At 38.4% G+C, this 7,908-nt stretch overlaps 1 long non-coding RNA gene across 1 annotated transcript; it reads right to left on the minus strand.

Annotated features, from left to right (window-relative positions):
* Positions 1-764: 764 nt before the first annotated feature.
* LOC131131606 (uncharacterized) lies at positions 765-7,454 on the minus strand. Its single transcript, XR_009130214.1, has 3 exons — positions 7,355-7,454; positions 6,607-6,667; positions 765-1,267 (listed from the first exon to the last, which is right to left on the minus strand). It is a non-coding gene; the product is annotated as an uncharacterized LOC131131606 (long non-coding RNA).
* Between the last annotated feature and the right edge of the window lie 454 nt (positions 7,455-7,908).

Consider the following 7,908-nt stretch of genomic DNA (forward strand, 5'->3'; position numbering starts at 1 on the left):
ATAAACGCTATAATAAGTGGATGGATGGACTGAATTTACCAGCACAACAGGTCTTGTGTTGAAAGACCAGTTGGTATACCGATTAGAACAGACATTGCAAGTGAGTATTTTATCATGCTCTTGTTTTGTCAATGAAATTTTAGCATGTGTGCTACATGCTAACGCTATGAGAATGGCTTCATGTTTCACTTTAGCTTTATCTGTCTAGCAACCTGCAACGTTATTATCTGCCTGGGGGGAGTAAAAATAAAAATTAGTAGTCATCCTTGTCGGTTCTCACAAAGTTTATGATCGATTGAAAATTTTTTGATTAGTAATAGCAAATGCTCTCTCTGTTGTTGTTGTTGACGGGTATCTGTGAAATCAATGGAATCTACAGTAATTCTTAAAATGACCAAAATATGACCAAATACTGAAAGTATTACATGCCATCAGACATGTACCTGTTACTACATGGTCATAGAATGTCAATAAAATGATAACGTTGGAAGTGTGTGAATAGAGTGCTCTATCGGCAAAGTAGGTGACTCCTATTAAGTGCATTGTTAGCTGCCTCATGCTAACAGTTTTTCTCTATATAGGACGGACAGGAAAAAAGAAAGACATGTGTTCATGTGTCAGACACATAAAATAGTGCAGTTTTCCATCTGAGACATATGTTACTTAAAGGTATAGTTTTTATTTTTTGACATGTGTGACACCCCCATCAACAATGAGGTGCATCAACTCAATCAATCAATCAACTTTTATTTGTAGAGCCCTTTACAACACACAAGCAGACCAAAGTTCATTCATTTTAAATGCAGCTTATTCCATTGTCTGGGCCCAGCGAATGAAAAGACATCAACGGTGACTTACCCTCCAATTGGTCTTGTGAGCCCAGTTCTGTTCGGAGGAGACATGCTTGTGATGCAAATGGATTACTCTTTTGAACACATATTGTTTTGAGAAGACACATCCTTCAATTGCTGCTGAAATGTTCCCAAGTTTGCGACGTCAGGTGTGTTCAAGCTCAGAAGTTTCTCTGTATTGTTCTTAATCCGACCATGTACTGTATTGGATCTTTTAACGGATCACGTGGAGTGGAATGAGTGGGTGAAACAGTTCTGCAATGACATTAACAGGAAAATAAATGACATGTAAAGCATTTATAGCGTATATGCACAACATGAACATTTAGAGGTTTAGTATTCCCAGTGAAGGCAACTTCTTGACGTTTTTGGAGGATTCCGTTGGCATCTCAGCTGAGCTTGCCATCTGTATCATCCTGCAAGTGGAGACACAGAATGAGCAAAAAAAAATGGAACAAAATTACTTCCACATGGCAGTTGTCAACTATGAATTTCCCTCCAAGGGTCAGATGGAATTTCAACTTTATTTCAGTGACTTGTGTATTTAAAAAAAAGAAAGAAAACCTCTGACAGTCAACAAAAGAGCTTGGTGATAATTGCTTATTTGCACTTCTCGCCTTTGAATGAAATTCACAAACGCTGCCTTCACGGAGGGACTGAAAGGACACGCTGGGCCGCTTCTAATTGACTTGGACACAAAATGCTGACAGACAGCGGTGAAGAAAGGAAAATGGATTCCTCTCACAGTTTCAGAAACGCTGTCATGGATTAAGCAGCACATGAAGCCCGGTCGAGCTGGGGGACAGCATGCTAAAGGTGTCTCCTGTGAAAGCACTCGTCATGCAGACCAACGAGTCGCCGGCAGGGACGGTTTGTGCTGAGACAGGCAAAGGAGCGTCTCATCTTCTGCTTGTCGAGCCTCCTCGGAATATTCAGGTGATATAACTGAGTACTACTTCAAGGGATTCCAGAGTATGTGACAATTTAGCCTTGCCAGTAACTCGGCATTGGAGAGGCTACTTTTGGATTCTTGGACATTTTTAATAGGGATGGGCGAGTACACCACTATCTATATCTGTATCAGTACTGGGAGTGGGCGGGGCATAATCCGGAAGGGGGTGTGGTTTAAATGGAAATGAGCAGTCTTTTTATACTAATAATCTGCATTATTTTAAGTCAAGAAATTGACATGGATTGATCAGAAGTTGCTATATGTATTGTTTATGATTCAGTTATGTGTACTGTGCTGTGTATTGTACTGTGTATATGTGTAAACGTGGCAAACTGAAATGAATTTGTCAGCCTTTTTGAGCTTTCCAACTGACTTTATATCACCAGCCAAACCAACCGAAACAAGCAGACATAAAACTGACTTATGTCAGTTATACATGCATGATGCTTGATGCCACTCTTGTGCTTCTGTTCAAGTGTACCTAATGTTGTCGCCAGTCAATAATCCAGAAGGGGGTGTGGTTTAAATGGAAATGAGCAGTCTTTTTATAGTAATAATCTGCATTATTTTAAGTCAAGAAATTGACATGGATTGATCAGAAGTTGCTATATGTATTGTTTATTATTAAGTTATGCGTACTGTGGTGTGTACTGTACTGTGTATGTGTGTAAACATGGCAAACTGAAATAAATTTGTCAGCCTTGTTGACTGTATTTTTCTCAAAAGTACAGCTTGTAGTACTCAGCAGCTTTCCAACTGACTTTATATCACCAGCAAAACCAACCAAAGCAAGCAGACATGAAAAAAAACACACCGTCAGTGACTGATGCACAGTCGTGCCCACTGTCTTCTTTAATTCCCCATGTATGTTTTGAAACAAGTTTAAGATTTCAAGGTACATACTGTAATGTATTGAGAGGAGAGTCATGTTTTAGCATGCTTATGTCAGTCATACATGCATGATGCTTGATGCCGCTCTTGTGCTACTGTGCAAATGTACCTAATGTTGTGGCCAGTCGATGCAGGTTACCTTTACTATTGTCCGTGTCCTGCTAACTGAAAATTAACAAAATTCTTATATTGTAGGTAGCGCACCTGTTTTATTTTTAAGGGGGTCATGCTGTCCCAATTGAGTTGTTGAGTGTCTGCATAGCGCTGTGCACTGCACGTGTTACGGAACTAGTTTACCAAGTAAAAACTAGAGGCAAGCTGAAGAAAACCTAATAATGTGGAGGCATCGTGACAAACCCAGAGCCATTTTTAACTTCCCAATTGCACCGTGTATGTGAATGAGGCACCGCTGAGCTCCTTTGAGCTCCTCTGCAAGCAGCTGTACTGAACCTCAAGCAAAATTTCACATAAAACAAATGGTATCACTTTATAATAAGCTACACAAAGTAGGGTAGCTTCTGAGGAAGTAATGAAGAATGAGCAGAGTAGTTTTTGAGGAACTAAGGTACATACATTTAGAGTAGTGGTTAGGGTTGGTTCGTTACTCATTAACTACTTTAATTTTGTGTACCTTATTGTAAAGTGTTACAAAGAAATATTTTTGTTCAAAGGAAAATACATTTTTACTAAAATGTTTATTAAAAGTTTATTAACCCTTAGATGCATAAGTGGGTCAAAAATGATGTTTTCTTGAAATATCTTCGTAATGAAATTTTTTTTTATCATTTCATATTCCTGGTATTCCTCAAAAAACATCTTTTTGATATCATGCCAGTCACATTTTTAACTTACCTTTTATACATTTTAAGATTTTTTTGGTTTTGTGTTACTACCCCAACCTTCCACAAGTGGGTCAAAAATGACCTGGTCAGGTTGTTTTCTTGAAATATCTTCGTAATGAAAATTTTTTATCATTTCATATTCCAGGTATTCCTCAAAAAAACATGTTTTTGATATCATGCCATTCACATTTTTAACTTACCTTTTATACATTTTAAGAATTTTTTGTTTTTGTCTTACTACCCCAACCTTTCATAAGTGGGTCAAAAATGACCTGGTCAGGTTGTTTTCTTGAAATATTTTTGTAATGAAATTTTTTTTATCATTTCATATTCCAGGTATTCCTCGAAAAACATGTTTTTGATATCATGCCATTCACATTTTTAACTTACTTTTTATACATTTTAAGACATTTTTGTTTTTGTCTTACTACCCCAACCTTGCATAAGTGGGTCAAAAATGACCCGGTCAGGTTGTTTTCTTGAAATATCTTCGTAATGAAAATTTTTTAGCATTTCATATTCCAGGTATTCCTCAAAAAACATGTTTTTGATATCATGTCATTCACATTTTTAACTTAACCTTTATGTAACACACAAAGGATCCTCACATATTCCATTGTTGTACGGGGTCATTTTCTTTTTCAAAGATGTAAAAAAGTGAAAAATGAAGATGTTTCTAACATGAAATCATTCTTGTGTGGTCCTAAATATAATACTAAATATCATACAAGTGATTATTCCTAACCAAAATGGAAAAATTGGCATAAAAACGCATTGATTCTAGTATGGGTCATTTTTGACCCACTTATGGAAGAGTGTAGGGTCCAGTCACTCGTGCATCTAAGGGGTAAAAGGAAAAAAGGGGTAAAAGGTTTGTGCAAACAGAACAGAAGTTTTTTGTCGGGTATCACACATTGCAAATCCACATATTACACGGACTGCTGTGTATTTAGTATGGACTACAAAACACTGCGCTGCAAAAACAACATGAATAATTGCACTTTCAACATGTTATGCTATTCATTTTCACAATCACTGAGTGATTACGTGTCATTATTTCCTATTCAGTGTTATTTTCGAGACCTTTCCCTCACATCCACCAGTTTTTGCCACAAAAAGAGCCCTACTTTTTATTATTTTAAATGAATTTCTGAGTATTGAGCGTGATTGCAGGAGATTGCAAGGCCCTTGCAGGAGAGACCTACTGGTCAATGCTCATTAACGCTTGGAATGTGAAATCTCCCGAAACATTTACTGATGATTAAAACCAGAAATCAGAAATATGAAGATTGGGCGAGTCAGTCAATCAGCAGCAGTCTTACTGCTTCTTCCATTTAATTTGTAATAGTTTGTGTGGGTGTATTTTCATTTTATCATAGCAAGATGCTGATGTACACAAGTATTACATATAACATGCATTTACATTTTGGGTGTTGTTTTAATAAAAAAGTACATTCGAGCTTCTAATGCAACGGTTCAAATCCAGCCCATGAGCAACATCAGACCAGGCTTCACTTTGGAGTGATGAAGTTATTGAAGCACATTCCTGAAAAGAGTGCTCTTAATAGATAAAGAATCTTCAAATAACATTTTGACAGTAGTCTGTAGTCTCTCTGTGAAATAAAGGATCTTTGTCTAGCATTTTTGCAGTAGGCATGGTGCTGTCATATACAAGAACTTTAACTCGTGTTTTTGCCGCAGATCCCTGAAAACAGCAGACTATTTTTGTCTTGGATCTTTGGTGAGTGATCTTTGACTAGCGCCTTTGTAGTACCTCCTTAAAAACAGCAGAGCTCTGCTGTCACTAGAGCATCTTTGATCAACGTCTTTGTAGTATGTGCCTAAAACTCCAAAGTACTCCTGTCATATGGAGGATCTTTGACTCACTAGCATTTTTGCAGTAAATTCCTGAAAAAAGTAGAGCCTTCCTGTTATATAGAGGATCTTTGATGAGTGTTGTGGTCAGTCCAGAAAAACAGCAGAGCTCTCCTGTTACATAGAGGATCTTTGATCAGCGTCTTTGTAGTATGTGCCTAAAACCCAAAGTACTCCTGTTATATTGAGAATCTTTGATGAGTGTTGTTGTGGTCAGTCCAGAAAAACAGCAGAGCTCTCCTGTCACATAGAGGATCTTTGAGCAGCATCTTTGCAGCATTTGCTTAAAAACCACAAAGTACTCCTGTCATATGGAGGATCTTTGTCTGATTAGCAAGATTTCTAAAAACAGCAAAAAACTCCTGTCACTTAGAGGATCTCTGTAGTATGTGCTGAAGTCAAAACAGCATAGCGCACCTATATATTATATAAAGGATGCTCCAATTGCATTTTGTAGTAGTTCTTTGGAAACAGAAGAGTACTATGTCATATAGAGAATCTTTGACTATCGTTTCTTTTGTCGGTTCTTCAAAACAGCAGAGCACTCCTGTTATATGATGAGTCTTTGATTGGTGTTATTGTAGTAGGTATTGTGGCTGCAACATGCAACACCATTAAGTAGAAAATGCATGGGTCAGTCCGTAGTGGGAACCATACGACAACACTTTGTGTGTTGACTCCATCGTTGACATCTTTTCATGGGTTTTTGCTCTCTGCCGGGAGCACTTGTTTGCCTGTCAATCAGTCCCATATTTCCGGGGCTTATATTTGCAGAGCTCGCTCCCAATTAAACGGCAGTAGCAAAGAAGCGTGACATGTATCAAAAATAATGCACCGGCTGAAATGGGGAGGGAAGCTACGGCTAAATCTTTCATTTCGGCATGTGATGTGGACAGAATGAGGCGAGGGCCGCTCAACCGTGAGGGAAAGACAAAGCTTGCGTGGCCTCGTTGGCTTAGATGGATGACCTCCCAGAAAATAGCCAGTAGCCGGCTAACACGTACCGCTGTAGCCTTTGAAATCAGTCGTAAACCAGGTTAAAAGCTGTTTGTACATGCTAGCTAGGAGGCTATTTAATGAAGCTCAAACATTTTTTTTCCAGCACTATACAAACACAAACCCTTAAGCAAGTCAATTTAACAGAAATAAAATTGTGCTGTTTGGATACTCTGAGGGCACAAGACAGAAACCTTACCAGTAATCGGTTTTGTCATCCAAAAGCCCAATTCCCTTTTCAGGAACAGCGAGTACAGCAGCTGAAGCAGAAATAAAGACCATGTATGACAAACATCCTGATCGACATATTCAGCTTAATATCACAGGGAAAAACTAAATGATGTTCCTCATAATAAATAATAAAACATTTCGGTGGCGAGGAACCACATGTTTGAACTGATTTCACTCAAATTTCACAGACATGTACGTACATTCCAGGCCCATAAGGATGTTTGTGTTATAACCCTGAAAAGGGGGAAATATGTGAATAAGGATGGCCGGACACGATGTCTCCCTCTGGCATCCTCATCCAGAATGCTTTTATTTTATTTTATTTATTTCACACACAAAAAAAAAAAAACATGTATGTCAAGCAGACATTAGTCATTTTGTTTCCTACAAGTAGACCTGCACAGCAAATCAACAAGACAACAAACAGTGTCCCTTTATACTTTTTAAGACAACTCAAACACAAAATATTCGCATGTTATTTTAAAACATCCAAAGAACATGTACTGTACATGTCTACCTAAACAATACACATATTAAACATAAACCATCCCATTACCCTCCTAACAGACGTCGGTTAGCTAGCTTACAGTACCATGTAGCATCTACAACGTGGTACCAAAATATGTCTCAAAAAGTTTCCGCAATCCACCAAACATGCTTAAAAATGCTCACATGTTGCAGCTCAGCAATGAGTACATTTAATGCCAGTGACTTACCTGAAAAGGGGGAAATATGTGAATGAATGGCCAGAGACGATGTCTCTCTCTGGCATCCTCATCCAAAATGGAGTGCGGCCAAGAGCTCCCCCTTTTGGCCTTAGCAGACATAGGCAATCGATCCCCGATTAACTGATTCAGACTGCATTGTAAATCAATTATAAATAGAGGTGACCCTTTTTAGTAAGCACCTTGCAACACAAACAATATATCACATATGCCAAGTTTTGTAATGATTTTTGGAAAATCAGTGCAAAACTTTCCACAGAATTCCCGCCCATGCTGCGAACGTTATGGTGTTGTTAATAATAGCTAACATAGCTTAATAATTGCTTACAAATTTAATTCCACAGTCCATGTCACGCCCTGTGTGGGTTCGTGCGTGACAGTGTGTCTATGTTCTCTGTCTGGGCTTTGGTTTCCGTTTTGAACTCTTATTTTGTATTGGACTTCCTCTTTTGCCTCGTCTGCCTTCGTTGCCATGGTCACCCACACCTGTCCCTAATTTGTCCTCTATTTAGTTCAGGTGTGCCCTTCTCCCTTTGTTGGATCAT

Source organism: Doryrhamphus excisus, chromosome 6 (assembly GCF_030265055.1).
Source record: "Doryrhamphus excisus isolate RoL2022-K1 chromosome 6, RoL_Dexc_1.0, whole genome shotgun sequence".
Lineage (NCBI taxonomy): Eukaryota > Metazoa > Chordata > Actinopteri > Syngnathiformes > Syngnathidae > Doryrhamphus > Doryrhamphus excisus.